Source organism: Misgurnus anguillicaudatus, chromosome 23 (genome assembly GCF_027580225.2).
Source record: "Misgurnus anguillicaudatus chromosome 23, ASM2758022v2, whole genome shotgun sequence".
Classification (NCBI taxonomy): Eukaryota; Metazoa; Chordata; class Actinopteri; order Cypriniformes; family Cobitidae; genus Misgurnus; species Misgurnus anguillicaudatus.
In genome coordinates this window covers 34,365,773-34,384,736 of record NC_073359.2, presented here as the reverse complement: position 1 = coordinate 34,384,736, position 18,964 = coordinate 34,365,773, and the positions used below count along the sequence as shown (strand labels likewise).

The window sequence follows — 18,964 nt, the reverse complement described above, 5'->3', positions numbered from 1 at the left end:
ATTAGTGTTCGTTCCAGTTGGTCTCTTGACACTTGACTTTTTGCTCTCCAGTTTCTTCCTGGTTGTGTTAACTTTGTGTTAATGGACCACATTTGTTATGAACATGCCAAGTTAATAGTGTTATTCTGTGGTTGTTGGTACATAATGGTAAAGATCATCACCTAATTCATTTACTAATCAAAACTTTTTTTCTGTCAAAAATGTAAATGAGATCCAGCACTTTCACAGCAGTTTGTCATTAAGGAGTTTTAGAAACTTTGGAATGCATGCTGGGTATTAACAAATTACAAATCTCATTCAGGACTCCCAGCATGCACTGCAGCATGGATAAATAAGGATTTTTTTAACAATTTTAATTGTCACCATGATTGAGATTCATAGTCTGATTCTTGATGTTTGGGCATCCCAACTATACAGCGAATATTTTTTGTCCAAAGTTTCTAAAACTCCTTAATGACAAACTGCTGTGAAAGAGTTGGATCTAATATACAATATTGGCAGAAAATAAACTTTTGATTAGTAAATGAATTAGGTGATGATCTTTACCATTATGTACCAACAACCACAGAAATACACTAATAACTTTTCATAACAAATGTGGTGCAGTAATACAAAGTTAACACAACCAGGAAAAAACTAGCAAGCAAAAGGTCAAGTGTCAAGAGACCAACTAAAACAAACACGAATCACAATAAGGGTGACTTAAAATGAAACATCAACATCTAAACCTAGTAAGTGAATTGAGTTTTCTACAGCAATATATTTACTGAACATTCAGAAATAATGTTTTATAAAATAATAAAATGCAATCATTCTCTATCATTTACATAACAATCAAACAAGTCAATATAATAAACAGTTGTTGTTTTAAACATTGTGTGAACATTAAAACATGACATTGTCATAACGTTTAAAAATGGTAAAATGTAACATTACTCTAACGTTCAGACAACAGAAACGTTCCTAGAACTTAAAAAAAACTAGCCGCTTTTAACGTTGGCAGAATGTTTTTGGGAACATTCGGGAACTTTCAGGGAACGTTCTTAGAACTTTTTATTTCTAGCTGGGACGCCGATCAAGCGGCAGACAACGGACCCTGCTTCGTATCGGATCACCGCCGGCCAAGTTCAACGTGATAAATTAGTCACACCATCAGATTTCAAATAGTAAATGCGGGGTGGCCTAATATACTACTCGCATTACATCCAGTCAGCTGAGAGAACGTCATGTGACTCACTAAACATGATCACATGACTCGCTAAAACTGTTCGCACTAAAGCCCGGTGCATCACAATTCATCACTTTCCCACCTGTCACATATGTTTATAAAATGTTGTGCAACATTTTGTTGGGGATGAACGCAGCCCAGCGGCTCGTCAAATCGCTTATATTATTTCCTAATCTTTGTAAGTTGCTTTGGATAAAATGGTCTGGTAAATGTAAATGTAATGTAAAGTCATGGATACAATCAGCTTTGTTATTACAATCATTCATCAAAATATTTTCTTTTGTGTTCATCAGATAAAAAAATTCATACAGGTTAAAAACAACATAAGGATGAGAAAGTTATGATTTTGAATGATTAATGATTTTCATTTTTGGGTGAACTATCCCTTTAATAATTGCTTTCTATTAAAACAATTTATGTATTATTGATGTCTTCTGGTGTGCAGTTGTACAGGGACTTTGTTGACATATTTTTTATCACTGATCAAATGTGCTTAAAAATAAATAAAAAAACAGCTTTGATTATAAAGATGAATATGTGTATGTAAATAAAGAGATACAAAAGATATATTGATCATTTAAATATAACTTTAATGAACACAACCATAAAACTCTTTTGAACTGTAGCTTAAACACATATGGTAGGCTATGAATTAACATAAAGGTGCCAAAAATGCCAAACTTTGTCTACTGTAAATGCTGTTTACACATTTTAAAATAGTTTAAAACATAAAAACACAATCACACAGAGATGTTGAGCATGACGATGAATGAGATGAAGGCAGTGACATCACACATGTAGTTTATCTATATATCACATAACTCTCATATAAGAGCTGTAAGTGATGTGGTGAAAGATCTAAAGATTTATCTGAACACACAAAGGTTTCTACATCTCATTTATAAAAGAGTAAAAACTCAAAATCATCAATGACCTCATCATGACCTCTTACTGTATTACTGTAACTATACAGTAGCCCTCAAGGAACAGGGTTGGGCACCCCTGGTTTAGAGATTTAATCCAGAAAATAATATTTCTAAGGGGTAGTATGTATATTGGAATTAGCAAAGGCCCTAAAACAGATCTTTGTGGTAATCCAAGACTGATCTCACGGAAAGTCATGTTATAGTCACAAAAATTGAGCTTTTGCCTTGAGCACGAATATCTTTATCGTGTCACTCACACACATTTCTATAAATAGTTTTTCATGTCCGTGGCACAACTTTCTTTTTCATGTCATTTTATGTATTGTTATCTCACCCCCCCCCCCCCCCCTATTTTCTTACCATTGTTTTTTTTGGGTTTGGGGTTAGAATCACTTTCTGTTACATTGATAGACATCCTAACCTAAACCCCAACTCTAACCCCAACTCCAGGCGGAATAAAAACACGTAGAAACCAATACATAAACCAATGTAATACATAAAAGTACCCAGCAAGCAATAGCCGTCATTTCAACGTCTCGTTTCAGTATAGACCCGATATAGCCGGGCTGTGCCTTGCCCATATCTAGCCCAAATAAACTTTAATTTGGTTACATGTGGTTTTTTACAAAATAATTTGTGAGATGTATGCTATTTCATCATGTAAGCAAAGTTAACAGCGATTACAAGGTATTTCGTTTCATTTCTATAAAGTGTTTTATGCATCGTCTGTACGTAGTCACAATTTAGCTCATAAATAGACCGACTACGAATAAACCAGGTTTAGCCCAGAAATAACCATTAATTTAATTACATGTTGTTTTTCCAAAATGATTTGTGAGATGTATGATATTTAATCATGTTAACAAAGTTCAAAGCGATTAAGGTATTTTGTTTCATTTCTTTAAGGTGTTATATGCACCGTCTGTACTTAGCCACTATTTAGCTTACAAATAGACCGACTACGAATAACCCACGTTTAGCCCAGAAATAACCATTAATTTAATTACATGTGGTTTTTGCCAAATAACTTGTGAGATGTATGGTATTTCATTGTGTAAGCAAAGTTAACAGCGATTACAATGTTTGTTTAATTTCTTTAAAGTGTTTTATGCACCGTCGTACATAGCCACTATTTAGCTCATAAATAGACCGACTACGAACAAACCATGTTTAGCCCAGAATAACCTTGAATTTAATAAAATGTTGTTTTTGCCAAAATAACTTGCAAGATGTATGATATTTCATCAGGCATGCAAAGACACCAGTGAATTCAAGATGTTTGGTTTTATTTATCTTATCTGAATATCTGCTGTCACGCATAACATTCATTATTGATATACAAAATCCAGTTACAACTCCGAACCGCTAGATGGCAGCTGCAGTACACAAACACGAGGCCAAATCTCGCGAGAAAGATTTCCGGTGTTTGAAAATCAACAACACCAACCAGCGAGCAGCCAAGGGGAAAGCAATCTTCCACACTCGTTCGGTCTTGTAAGTGTTTTTATTATTTTATTTTACATGTGTTTAAAATGTATTTACTTTATTTGTTGTTGGAATCGCGACATTCTTGCGGGTAACTTTACGTTAAAGTAAGTAACCCATGTTTTATAAAACCTAAACAGTACAACCTGCAATGTAATAAAATAGTGGTGGAGGTAAATGAGTCTATGTAACGTTACACTGAAGATTTACATAAGTGATTTGTAGGCTGCTTTTTAGTAACAGCAGTAACTTAGCTAAGTTATCACTGTGTTGCTTACAGTAATGTAGGCAGTTATGCTTTACAATTATGCATACAGAGAGAGATTGTGGGGGAAAGCTATTTTTCCATATGGATTTAACTCACAGGCCTTCAGTTTGTTGGAAAAAAGATTTTTATTGTGTTAGTGAGGGAAAACTTGCAGGTCAGTGGGCATTAGCCTTAAAGGTTGGTAAACACTTGTACACTGAAGCATACAATACTGTACAAATACTGACATAGGCATGTGCTATTCAGGCGTCAAAGCTGTGCGAAACTGGAGGGAGAAACTTGAGAGACCGTGCCGGAAGAATGCTGGACAGGTAAATTCTATAAACATGCAATATTAATAAGACATTGTGGTGCCAACGCAGTCTTTCATGTGGTCACAAAAAAATCAAAAATATATGTAAGTCTGCAAATGTTAATGACATTATCTTTTGTATTTTAGAGTTCCATAAAATTCATTAACTTCAAAGTTCAACATGAATGGTGGTGGTCCACTGCAGAAGCAAGCATTTGAAAAAACATCAGTTCTCAGTTATTAAAGGTAAGTGTGTTTGTATGTAGTTTTAGGCTGAATGGTGTTTCACAAAATAATAATTTTAATATGACATTAGGCTATGTGAGGTGTAATTGACGACAGTCCGGTACTGCCTTAATATTTTCTAAATATCAAAAGCCCCAGATTAAATTACTCTTTGCCGATACAACAGTTAACTCACCCATACAATATTGTTTAGATGTTTTATGTCCATAAGATTGTATTGTGAATATTTTATGCTTGGCATCTTAAAGGAATAGTCTACCCTTTTGCCATATTAAACTATGTTATTACCTCAACCTAGACAAATTAATACATACCTATCTTTTTTCAATGCGTGCACTGCACAGTGTGTTGTTAATGTGTTCGCATTTAGCCTAGCCCCATTCATTCATATGGTACCAAAAAAAGTTTTATTTTGTGGCACCATACTTACTGGTATAACTCCTCATGTAACATTCTTTAAATAGGGAAAACACGGAAGTGTTTGGTGGCTTCCCTGTTTGGTACCATAGGAATGAATGGGTCTAGGCTAAATGCTAACACATTCACGACGCGCTATACAGTGCACGCATTGAAAAAAGACAGATATGCATCAACTCGTCCAAGTTGAGGCAACAACACAGTTCAATATGGCAAAAGGGTAGACCATTCCCCCAAAGGGCAGGGTATTTGATTTTGAAAAATACTAACTTTAGCCTACACGCACCAACCAGAAGCACACTCCTATCTCATTAACCAGTAAGACTGACAAAGTGAATAACATTACCAAAATAACCAACATAAACAACTGTTTTTTATCCGAATTAAATGCAGCATGTTTAGAAATTTGAAAAGATAAATATCATTGCACTAATTCGTAAAGGAACACAAACTACATAAGCAACATGTTTCATTAAAATACAATCTGAATCCATCAAAATAGAATCACACTGCATACCTACCTTTCCAAAAGAAACACTGCAACGACCCTTTCAGACCTGTAGCTGTTTCCATCTTGCGGAAAAGCAGTGAAGTTACCAATGTTAATTTGGGTTTTTGCTCTTTGCTCATGCAGATGTTTTTTTTTTGTTGTTTCAAAATGTTTTTCGTTTTGTAGCTCCTGTGTCAATTCAGCAGGAAAGTTTATTTGATTCTCCCTATTTTTACAGAGCGTGAACAGGGTGTGAAGTGGCATGCAAAACACGTTCACAGAAGAGGGGCAAAAATTTAATGCTTCCAATTAGGCATGAGCCGGAATGAGATTCTGGATGATAACCATAAGCAAAAATACCACGGTGTTGTGGTATTGCCATTGTGACACTAAAATGTGTTATTTTCAAATGTCTGCGTATTAAAACATCAACTTTTCAACTGGACACAATACATTTTATTTTTAAACAACAAACAACATTTATGCCAGTTTAAAATAAAGCCTTTAAATGATAATATTCTTTCAGTTGTAAATGTAAACATGAATTCAATTACATGATTTAATTCACTTTGTGTAAACAGACACAGTTCATACATTGAAAACGGTATGTGGTTTTTAAAACCTTGACTCTGAAAATCTCGGTATACCTTTAAACCGGTAACTGGCCCATGTCCAAATATTGCATTCGGTCGGGGTTCAATGATTTGTTGAATGTTTTTTGGTCCTACGCCTTTTACAGATGACACAAATATATAAAAATACACATTCAGACAACTTAACATAGTGATTGCTATCAAGACTTGAGGAGACTTTCAACAAGCATAACTAAAATGTTTCTGGATCAAAATCAGATACCCTGCCTTTAAGCCTCTTTTGCTAGTTCCAGAATGTCATTAAACACAAGCAGAGAAACATGCACTTGTGTTTGTAGTAATGAGAACGATATGATTACTGTTGTTGACCTGTCAATATTTATATATGACTTTTTCCAAAGAGAATGACGATCACATTTAACATAAAGCAAAAATACTTGTCTCATGCATTCTTTTCATATTTGGCAGATGCTGTGTTGAACAACTTCCCAGCAGCAACAGAACTGGAAGGGAAGGATGCAATGGGGGCATTTCAAACAGGCACCAGGGAGGACGCGGGGGGGGTATATAAATTAGTACAATTAATAAGTTGAAGTGAACTGAAGATAGTTTGTTAATGTTTAGATGTTATTTAATTTTTAAAATTTTATTTTGTTATTTATGCTTTTATTTTGTTACTGTTTTTATTCTTTTTGTTAAAAGTAGTTTTTCATTTTGTCTTATCTGAATTTCTATTGTATTAACAATATTTCTTGTAATAAATTGCATGATTACATGTTTATGAGAACCTTTTTTAATGTATTAAAAATAATTCTTTAGCCATTCTTTTGTTGTTTATTAGACACACACGTGTAGTCATTTAATAGCCGTCTATTTAACAGCTAGTCTATTCTTGGGCTATGATAGACGTCTACTAGATTTTCACTGACAGCCCAAAATTAGCCTTTTATTAGCCTAGACCCACATTCACCGTCTATTAGACGTATATATGTAGACGTTTAGTAGCCGTCTATTTGATGACTAGTCTATTCTTGGGCTGTGATAGACGTCTACTAGATTTTCACTGACAGCCCAAAATTAGCCTTGTTTTAGCCTAGACGTCAGGGGGGTGTTTAGACGGCTACTAGACGTCTATTAGCCGCAAAATTGCTTGCTGGGTACATCCTAACCCAAACCCCAAATCTAACCCTAAGTGACAATGGTTTAAAAATAGGGAAAAAATTTGAAAACAAGACATACCGTAAAACTTCAAATAATAGCCTAGTCCCAAATAGACGCCTGTCTCTTTTAGACGCCTGGTGTGACGACAGGTTTGGGTAAATAAACGCCTGTCACAAATAAAGGCCTGGTCTGTTTTTTAGTTTCCGGTTGTATTTAATCTTCTAAAACCGTCAGATCATCTGTTTAAGCCAGTTCTATGGTGCAGATTGAACATGCTAAAGTTTTTTTGATTACCGGTTAGTGTTGGGTGATATGCCCCATTTTGAGATCGTCCTATCGTTAGCCTGTGAGATCGGCAATACACGATAGTGTCGGGGGCGGGGCAGTAGTTTACTCATTTATTTATTTTTTAGTCATTATGACAAGTCACTTGATTGGTGGTTAAAAAAGAACAAGAGCAAGACCGTCATGACCGCAACCTTCTTAAAACTGATGCCATTAATGCAAGCGCGTCATTAAAACCCTAACCATGATTACTTAATAACTGTAAAAACATGCATCTGCGTGCACACATACAAACAATTCAATCCATTTGTTTAGTGCTGTTGCAGAAGGCTACACTGCAAAATCCCGGGAGTTAAATTAACACTGCTCAGTGTTTATATAGGTCCACTCTCCAGAGAGTTAAAAAAGTAACACCGGAGAGAGTTAAAAGCAGCAATCTGTGACTTTATCCTCTCTATCACCATCTCTGTTTGAAACCTAAAATTGCATTTTACATCTTACTTATAGAGTTATTTTCTTAACTTAGGATTAGATGTTGGCAGTTTCATTTAAAGTCACCATTATTGTGCTCAGTGGTTGTTTTAGTTGGACTTGACTCTTGACAGTTAGCTTGTTAGTTTTTTCTAACTGCTGTATCTTAGTGTGTTTAAAACACATTTTGATAGCAAAGAAAATGTTCTAGTGTGATTGAGTATTGATGACTAAAATAAAATGTTGAACATAATCATTTAATGAACAGCTTTATTAATATAGTTTTTCCTCCCTCATCAGAAGCATCATTTTCTATTAATTATAAATTACTACAGTTCAAGGTCCAGAACTCTCATAGCAGTTTGTCATTCTGAAGGATTTTGATAGTTTGCACATAAACATTAACCGCTGAACAATGTAGATACAAAGACATCAAGAATTGGAGTATGCATCTCAACAATGGTGACAAAGAATATGGTAAAAAAGTTCATTATTTATTCATGCCGCAGTGCATTCTGGGAGTTCTGGATGAGATTTGTAATGTGTTAATACCCAGCATGCATTGCAGCATGAAGCTTTTCATTTTATTGTCACCATCATTGTGATTCATACTCTGATTCTTGATGTTTAAGTGTCTACATTATATTGCAGTTAATCTTTAAGTGTCAGTGTTTAAAAATGGTTCAGAATGAAAAACTGCTATGAGATGGCTGGATCTCATACTACAGTATCATATTATTGACAGAAATAAATACTTCTAGTACACTGTTAAAAATAAACCGTACATTTTACGGTAGAAAACCGGCAGCTGTGGTTGCCAGATCTTTACCGTCAAAAATACGGTAGCAATGTTATTGGTTTTACGGGATTGCACCCATTGTACTGTATATTTTACAAATTTTAAATGTTTTTTTACAGTTTATAACTGTCTATTTAACATGTTTATGTTGCTAAAACAGTTTATATCTGTCAAATTCAAGGGTTAACATTGTAATATTTATGGTTCATTACCATTTTTACAGCTCAAAACTATTTATTGTAAAGGTTTATGTTGTACAAATGACGGTTCGGTACCATCTATTTTACAGCTCAGAACTGTCTAATTTAAATGCTAAACTGTAAAAAAATCTTTAAAATAGATTACCAGTGCTATTTCCATTATGTTTATAGACATTTCCTTTAATTCCTTTAAAATACTGTAAATTTACAGTACATTCTCCGTAGTCTTTACAGACACTTTAATCCGCCTATGAAACGCAACAATGGTGACATTCAACAACAAAGCTTCATGCTGCAATGCATGCTGGGTACCAGGATTGTAGAAAACTCATTCATAACTCCCATCATGCATTGTGACATGACAAAATTGTGCAACTTTCTTACCATTTACTGTCACCATCGTTGAGATTTGTATCCAAAGTGTTGATGTCTCTCTGAAGCAAAAAAAGAAACTAACTAAAGCATTTCAGCAGTCTTGTTCAAAGCAGTGTCATTTTTTCAACTGAGCATCACTTTTTTGTGCTTTATATCTTTATTGTTCTTTTATCACTTTATGTTCATAAAATATTTATAAAATTTTATGCATATAAAATTATATGCATGACATACAAGCAATTAATAGATCACATGATAGTTTTTCCTACACCCTCTAGCAATAAACAAGTGGTCTTGATAAAGCACTGTTGCAATTGCTAAAAGAGGAGAGTTAGGTCAGTGAAGGTCACAAGGACAAATGCCTAATTAAAGGAAACACTAATCACAATAATGGTGACTTCAAATGAATCTTAAAGGGGTCATAGGATGAAAATCAGACTTTTTTCATATTTAAGTGCTATAATTGGGTCCCCAGTGCCTCCACCAACCCAGAAAACGTGACAAAGATCAACCCAGTAACCCCGTCCGGGCAAGCCACCTACCGCAAGCACGTGAAAAATTAGGTCGTTCAGATTTCGCCTGTTTTGTGAGGTAGGTAGCATGGCGAATTATAATAATACCGCCCCCTTTATCTGCACCACCCAACCACAGCACCGCCACCCATTTCAGAGAGCAAGAGGGAGAAAAGAAGAACCTGACAGCACAATTGAGTTTCAACTACAACAAACCACCATCATTGTGATCAGTGTTTGCACTTCATCCGCTCATTTGCATTTTAAAGGAAACACCACAAAACGGCTCACTTTTGCTCAGACCTACAAATTTGCAATTTTAACATGCTGTAATTAATTATCTGTGGGGTATTTTCAGTTAAATCCTCACCTTCACACTCTTGGGACACCAAAGATTTAACTTACATCTTAAAAAAAATCTCATAATATGACCCCTTTAAACAAACACAAACTGGAGATTTAATGGGATAAATTTGGTGGAAAATATCCATTTGACTTGTGATTACATCACGTCAAAAGAAGATTTGTCTACTAAATCACGGGTGTGGATGCTGGACTAGTTGAGCACTTGTATCTTGTTTTGACAGCAGTTGTAAACTTATCGTCCATGTTTAGAAAATAATTGTAATTTTATGTTTAAAAGTAATTTTAGTGTGATAAAATTAGGAACTTGATGACAAATGCCTGCATGATGACCACTATAGTGCAGACTGATATTATTCTAATTTTTAAACTCTATCAACAAGGATTTAGTAAAATATAAACTGATGGTTCAGTATATTGGTAACAAATATATTCTCTAAAAGTTTTAATGTTACATCAATAACGCATAATGCCATATTACGCTGATATTGCTCAATAATTTTTTTTTCATTTTTATGGTAATACAGTATCTTGTTAATTTTACTGCAATAAACCATATTTTTATATGTTTTTTACTGTTAAATGTAAGGTCTTAGTCTGTAAAACTAATTAAAGTTTTTCACAGTGAATCCTACGGTTATCACATGTTTTGTGAAATACGGTTTTATACTGTATCATTTATACAGTATTTTACTGTTCAAATTACAGACATTTTTTACAGTGTAAGAAATCACTAAATAAATAATTTTTTAAGAGTGTTATTTAAAAGCATATCCTAATAACCATTATAATCATATGCACTAGTGTCTGCTCTTTGGCCACAAAAAACATGTTTTAACACATGTAATTATAACAGCCAGAAAGAGCTGAAAAGTTAAGACTAAGACTCAAGAATCCAATTAAAACAACCACTGATCACAATAAGGGTGACTTTAAATGAAACAGCCAACATCTAATACTAAGATAAGAATATAACTCTACAAGTAAGATGTAAAATGCAATTTTAGGTTTCAAACAGAGATGGTGATAGAGAGGATAAAGTCACAGATTGCTGCCTTTAACTCTCTCCGGTGTTACTTTTTTAACACTCTGGGGAGTGGACCTATATAAACACTGAGCAGTGTTAATTTAACTCCCGGGATTTTGCAGTGTACACGTGTCAAGCAGTGGTGCTCTCAGAGGTGCCTTTTTAAACACACAGGTCCAGCGAAACGCGATCATATTTTAAAAACAATCATATTTTAAACACGAGGGACGTGTTGCTACAACTAATTGAAATGCATATCATGAACAGGATTAATACCTAGTGATCTGACTTCAGACAGAGCGCAGCTCTCTGCATGTACGCGAGAGTGAGAGAGAGGCGCTAACCCAGCTAACAGAAAAAAGTTCTAAGAACGTTCCCTGAAAGTTCTTTACGTTCCCAAAAACGTTCTGCCAACGTTAAAAGTGTCCAGTTTTCTTGACGTTCTAAGAACGTTTTTGTGTTGTCTCAACGTTAGAGGAATGTTACATTTTACCATTTTTAAACGTTATGACAATGTCATGTTTTAATGTTCACACAATGTTTAAAACGACAACTGTTTATTATATTGACTTGTTTAATTGTTATGTAAATGATAGAGAAACATTGCATTTTATTATATTTATTTTTTATATTTATATTATTTTATTATATTTATTATATATTTATTATATATTATATATCTATTATATATAAGTTTAGATGTTGATGTTTTGTTTCATTTTAAGTCACCATTATTGTGATTAGTGTTCGTTTTAGTTGGGCTCTTGAGCCTTGTCTTTTGCTTGCTAGTTTTTTCCCTGGTTGTGTTAACTCTTTGTTAATACACCACACTTGTTATGAACATGTTAAGTTAATAGTGTAATTCTGTGGTGTGGTGGTTGGCACACAATGGCAAAAAATCACTCCCAACTAATTTACTAATCAAAAGTTTATTTTCTGTCAATAATGCAAACGAGATCCAGCACTTTCACAGCAGTTTATCATTAAGGAGTTTTAGAAACTTTGGACAAAAAACATCCGCCACTCAATTGGGACGCACAAACACCAAGAACCAGACCACGAATCCCAACCACGGCGACAACCAAATGAAAAACTTCATGCTGCAATGCATGCTGGGTATTAACAAATTACAAATCTCATTCAGGACTCCAGCATGGATAAATAATGATTTTTTTTTCAATTTTCTTTGTCACCATGGTTGAGATTCATAGTCTCATTCTTGATGTTTGTGCGTCCCAATTATACAGCAGATATTTTTTGTCCAAAGTTTCTTAAACTCTTTAATGACAAACTGCTCTGAAAGTGCTGGATCTGAGCACGTGAGACAGAGCGAAGCGCAGCTGCTCATGACACGGCGTGCTGGATTTAGTGCTAGAAGGAGTCCAATACGCGCGCATTAAGTACAGGTACGTGCAAGAAGGAATTCTCTATTTACAAGCTCTCCGCGTAAAGTGAAGCCCACAAACCCTCATGCGAGGAAAAGCATGCAATGTGGATGTTAATGTGAAACTATGATGATAATAGACGGGCTTTCAGTCTTTTGTCATGCATGCACTCCCGCCACACATTGTATTTCTCACGCGGAAACACTATTTATCATATTTAATATGCTGCAGCGCCCAAAATGTATCTGGCCGCACTGCTCTCTCTCTCTATCAAGCCCGTCTTCCCTAGAGTTCTAGTCGAGCGAGCCAATACAAAAAAAAGAAAGAGGCTACACAATAGCCAATCAGAAAATAGCACTGTTGTATCTGGGTAAGATTTCACGCAACAACCAATTAAAAAACATATCCTTGTTTGCTTTATTTATACTGCCAATAACTTAAGACTGTTGTTCTTACACGAACTAATTTGTTAAACACATTCAAATTATAAATAAAACGTAATATGTGGTAACCTCCTGCTGTCATGCTGGAACAATTAAATTAAACGCCTGTCTCTTTTAGACGCCTGGTGTGACGATAGGTTTGGGAAAATAAAAGCCCGGGCCATTATTTGAAGTTTTATGGTAAAATGACACGAAAACGAAAGTCGTGCCATGGACACTAAATCTATTTATAGAAATTTGTACTAATTGACACAAAAAGACATTGGTGCTCCATGCACAAAAAAACTTAAATTTGTGCCATGGACACAAATAAACTAATAAAAAAATGTTGTGACTATAACACAACTTTCTGTGAGATCATGTTGGGTAATCCATATTTTACTGGCATTAGTTTTGATGATTCCCCATTATGAACAAAATGATAACTAGAGTTGGGGTACTCGAACTTGGACTCGGGTCCGGACTCAAGTCCAATTTCGAATGAACTCGGACTTGCCACGCACTCGGGTGAATTTGTACCTGGACTTGACACGGACTTGGACATTTTGGACTCGGAAAATATCCTGAGTACAGTCGAGTCCGCGTCATTTGTAACAATAAAACCAGCATAAACTTGAGATAAGAAATTAATTAATGTCTCACTGTTTCCCTCTTCTGTTATTGTACTGCAACACACTTGCAGGCAGCAGCCAGTCGCATCATATGTGCAGACAAACACACACCTCACACACCTCAATGCGTGGCCAGCACGATGTTCTCAAAGTCAGCAATAATTAGTTTTGCTTAGAAAATCATAAAGAATTTATTTGCAAGACATCTGGTAAAAAGAAGATACCTCTATATCCCTTTCTTTTCTTTGAAATCATTTTTGATAGGAAACTAGTTGACATAAAAATGTTCAATGGCAATGACAAGATGCAATAGAGGTATTTTTATTACATTTTTATATTGCCATTGGTTTAATGGGTTGAAAGGTTAAAGTATTAATAGAAAGTAACAATTTACAAAATATTTTTTTTTCAATTTAATTACTTTCTGGACTCGGGCGGACTCAACTTGGACTCGGCCTTTAAGAACTCGGACTTGAGTCCAACTCGGACCCTTTTGTACTCTGACTTGATGTTTAAGGACTTGGTCTTGACCTGTACTCGACAAAGGTGGACTCTGACCTAACTCTAATGATAACAGTCATTAATATGATGTTACCTGGGCTGATAAACTGTGAAATTTGGGTTGTTTGGAAAAGTATATTTATTTTGGGGTTGTTGAAGCTTTTTGTAATGATTTAAAATACCACTCAGCACAATAATCTAGAAACAATGTGAATGAACACCAAACACAAAACAGTACTTTTGGTAATGACTGTACATTTGCACTTAATGTACACACCCATTCATCTTAATGAACACACTTATTCATCCTGAGGAATCTAGATGCTCAAGTTCAGGCAAGTTTTTGTGAGCTTCTGCAGAACTCCAGATGAAAGTAAATTCCCCAGGTCAGACCTGATCATCTTATGAACAGACACAGCTGATAAGATCTGTTTGTAACCTCTCGTGAATATCTTTATTAAATCTGTTTTTAATGGAATCAACAGCAGGATGAAGATTTTTACAATCAGTGTTTTATTTCTCGTGTGTGGTGAGTGTTTTGTTGTAACATTAATGCTTTCACTTTTGTAAGACTGGCTTCAGTGGTTCAGGCTGTCGTAATGCTGAAATGACTTAAGAAACATAACAGCAAGATAAATGTGTAAAACTGTGTATTTCATGTCAGTTACCACCATTCTGCTACAGGTACTTCTGCCAGTGAGGATGTAGGTGCATGATTGTCTATTTAACAATCTGAGTTCTGACGTGTTGTTTATAGGCCTACTTGATTGGCAACAAACCATTTATTGTATTTATTTTATAAAAGAACATTTTTCATTATAAAAAAGTTTGTTTGACCTCCCTCACGCGCACATACTGTGTCCATTTATCAACAGAAATACATTATATGAAAGCAAACTACACTCTAAAAAATGGCTGGGTTATTTTTGACCCATAATGGGTAAATATTGGACAGAACACGTGCTGGGTTATTTTAACCCAACTGCTGGGTTATTTTAACCCAACTGCTGTGTTATTATACCCCATGATTGCATAACAACAACAAAAATGTTTTGAGGAAAACATTTCAGGATTTTTCTCCATATAGTTGACTTTAGTGGACCTCAACAGTTTACAGCAGCTTCAAATGGCTCTAAACAATCACAACCGAGGCATAAGGGTCATACTTGCAAAATGATCATAATTTTTGCAAAAAAAAAAAAAAAAAATTTTTTTTCCAATTTTTAACAACAAGTCGTCTTGTACTAGCCATGTGACGCGTCAGCATGACCTTACATATTTTCACATGCAAAGGCCATGCGTTACATATTATCGCTGTCATTCCGAAAGCTTGTAAGTAAAAAAAAAACACTTTTTTTCAAGAAACAGAATAAACACTTTATTTTTTAATGATTAAACACTGTGTTGTCTATGGCAAGCACTTTTAATACTTTTTCTTGATGGAATATTTGCAAAACCCACTGAAAAACATAAAGAGTGACCAATAATAATGAATTATGACAAAAAAAATGAATATGTGACAATATGTGAAATGCACACCTGCAAACCATTTTATTCTTTTAAACCAGTATCATTCCACAAACAACAACATCGGAATGGTCCTCTGTCTCCACACTTGTAAACACTGGAGCGGTAGTTTCACATACATCATGCGTGACCTTTCTACATGATAACATAATACGTAAGGTCACATCGGCGCAACATATCTCTATAGGGCAAGACGAGAAGTTGTGGTTTAAAAGTACATACTTTGGTGAATATGACGATTGTTTTGCTAGATAAGACCCCTCGACTGGTATAGTTTAGAGCTCTTTGAAGCTGCAATTTAAAACTGCATTGAAACTGTACAGTGTTAAGGTCCAATAAATGGAGAAAAATCCTGAAACGTTTTCCTCAAAAAAACTAATTTCTTCTCGAAGAAAAAAAACCATAAATATCTTGGATGACATGGGGGTGAGTGATGAAAGTGGAATTTCTTTTACAAGAAAATTTAAAAATCACAGAAAACATATGAAACAAGTTGTATACGTATACAATAATTTACATGACATTATTGCAAACTTTAGTCTCCTCATAGAAAGACTTAATTTCTATGGGGTGGTTTCCCGGACAGGAATTAGTTTAAGCCAGGACAATGCCTTAGTTTAATTAGAAAATATTAACTTGTTTTAATAAACATGTCTTACAAAACAAAGGCCACTGATGTATTTTAAGTAGGGCCGGGACTTTAACGCGTTAATTAAGATTAATTAATTACACAAAAATAACGCGTTAAACATTTTTAACGCATTTTAATCGCACTTATTTATACTGGAGCACCAACTAGCGTTCATGACTTCAGACCACAACAAACCACAGTGAACATGAACGAAGAGGTTGATGAGATCGCTTTGGTTCGCCCCGTGGATGGGAATTTTTTTATAAAAAACGAACGTAAGCGTCGATAAGAGCATGGTTGTGTGTAAGCTATGCAACAAGGAATTCACATATCACTGCAGCACATCGAGCATCTCAATGCAAAACATACAGCAGCTAGCGTGGACATTAGCCCGACTCCGGGTACAACGACTTATTCGGACGGGATTAGTTTTACATAGGGATGTGGGGTAAAGCAAGTTTTTATCAGAGCTTCTCTGTGATTTTAGTCCAGTCCGAATGCTCCATGTCAGTTATCATTACGGACAATGTCAGTAAAGATTGCGGCGACTTTTACCTTCTGTAAAAAGGTCCGGAGAAATTACCTCAGGTAATACTAATCCAGTGCGAATAGACCAGCTGTAAATATACACTTAAATCGCGTCATTTCCTTTTAATTTGCGGGTTTCTTTTAAATACAAAAGCGCTTAAAGAAGCATTTACTTGCGTTCTAGACGGAGAAACAAGCCAGTTACAAGTCAGTTTCTGAATAAAACACGACACAAACTTAAAAAAAAAAAGTCAAATTTACTTCTCAGAGGCATGGAACTGTTTATGAAACTGACGTTCTCCCCAAACTGAAATTAAACACAGTGTTTCGCGTTTCCTTGTCTGTGTCGTGTTGTTTGCACATCTGATATCTGGAAGCAAGGTAACGTGCACGTGAAGACGAGAGGTGACGCGCTGCACCAACGAGTTACCCCTCCCACTTCTGAATGTTTTACAGAGATTTCTAATCCTGTCCGAATTGACCATTAATATTACCGACGTCTTGTGGTAAAATTACATTACGCCATCTACATCTGGAATCCACCCATCTCTGTGTTATTATTGAAACAACACATTTTGTGTTACTTTTAACACAACATGTGTTATACTTGAACACAAAATCAAGACAAAATGACACATAATGTGTTAAAATTATACATAATGTGTTAAAAGCTTACCGCACAATGATGTGTAAAAAATTAACACATCCTTTCTAAGAGTGTATACTAAAATCCATGTAAAAAATTACTTCTTAATGTTCTCAGGTCAAATATTTATATGCGATTAAAATGCGATTAATTTAGATTAATTAATTACAAAGCTTCTAATTAATTAGATTAAATTTTTTAATCAAGTCCCGGCCCTAATTTTAAGATATGTCAGTGCAAGTTGTTGTCACCACTAGGGGCTGGCTGTGTTTGACTAAGCCACGCCCCTTTTTAACTCCCACCTCGAGGAGGTCCCCAAAGCCGACCCAATGACCAGACAAACACGGAAACAGGTGAGTAAAATTTAAAACAAGTTTTATTGAATTTAAATACTTAAAAGAACTGGGAAAAATGGGGAAAGGGAAATTTAAAACTAATAGGCTTCTTCTCCTCCCTCCAGGGAGACTACAGCCACGGGCAAACAGGGACAGAACAACAGGGGTGCCAACCACCGTCAACGGGGAAAGAGGGAAACGTCAGGCTCCCGCCTGGACCCTGCTAGCCGTGGCGCCCTCCTTCTTCTCTCCTGGAGGCAGACAATTTTTTGGTGTGACTGATAGAGGTCTTTCCCACTGTCCGTGCCCAATGGTTCACTCTCGCCTTCTCTCTCTCCACAGGCGGCCACTAGGACAACAAAGACACTGTTACTGGACTTGGAATGTTTCTCACCGGCTCCCTGCTTACAGCTTTCGGGGTAAGTATCACGTTCGCCGTCGGTTCCTCAATGATTCACTCTCGTTTTCCTCTCTCTCTCCACAGGTGATCGCTAGGACACAGAAACACTGTCACTGAACTTTGTATGTTTCTCACCGGCTCCGCTGCTTACAGCTTTCTGGGTAAGTATCACGTTCACAGTCTGTTCTTCAATTATTCACTCTCGTTATTCTCTCTCTCAACAGGTGATATCTAGGGCACAGAAACACTGTTACTGAATTTTGAATGTTTCTCACCGGCTCCGCTGCTTACAGCTGTGTGGGTAAGTATCACGTTCACAGTTGGCTCTTTACTGATTCACTCTCGTTTTCCTCTCTCTCTCCACGGGTGATCGCTAGGACACAGAAACACTGTTACTGGACTTTGAATGTTTCTCACCGGCTCCGCTGCTTACAGCTTTCTGGGTAAGTATCACGTTCACAGTTGGCTCTTTACTGATTCACTCTCGTTTTCCTCTCTCTCTCCACAGGTGATCGCTAGGACACAGAAACACTGTTACTGGACTTTGAATGTTTCTCACCGGCTCCGCTGCTTACAGCTTTCTGGGTAAGTATCACGTTCACAGTTGGCTCTTTACTGATTCACTCTCGTTTTCCTCTCCCTCTCCACAGGTGATCGCTAGGACACAGAAACACTGTTACTGGACTTTGAATGTTTCTCACCGGCTCCGCTGCTTACAGCTTTCTGGGTAAGTATCGCGTTCACCGTTGGCTCTTTACTGATTCACTCTCGTCTTCCTCTCTCTTTCCACAGGTGATCGCTAGGGCACAGAAACACTGT

At 35.9% G+C, this 18,964-nt stretch overlaps 1 long non-coding RNA gene across 1 annotated transcript; it reads left to right on the top strand.

Annotated features, from left to right (window-relative positions):
- Positions 1-2,664: 2,664 nt before the first annotated feature.
- Positions 2,665-6,724, top strand: LOC141359533 (uncharacterized). The gene is made up of 4 exons (XR_012366025.1): positions 2,665-3,648; positions 4,154-4,218; positions 4,347-4,445; positions 6,414-6,724. It is a non-coding gene; the product is annotated as an uncharacterized lncRNA (long non-coding RNA).
- Positions 6,725-18,964: the final 12,240 nt, after the last annotated feature.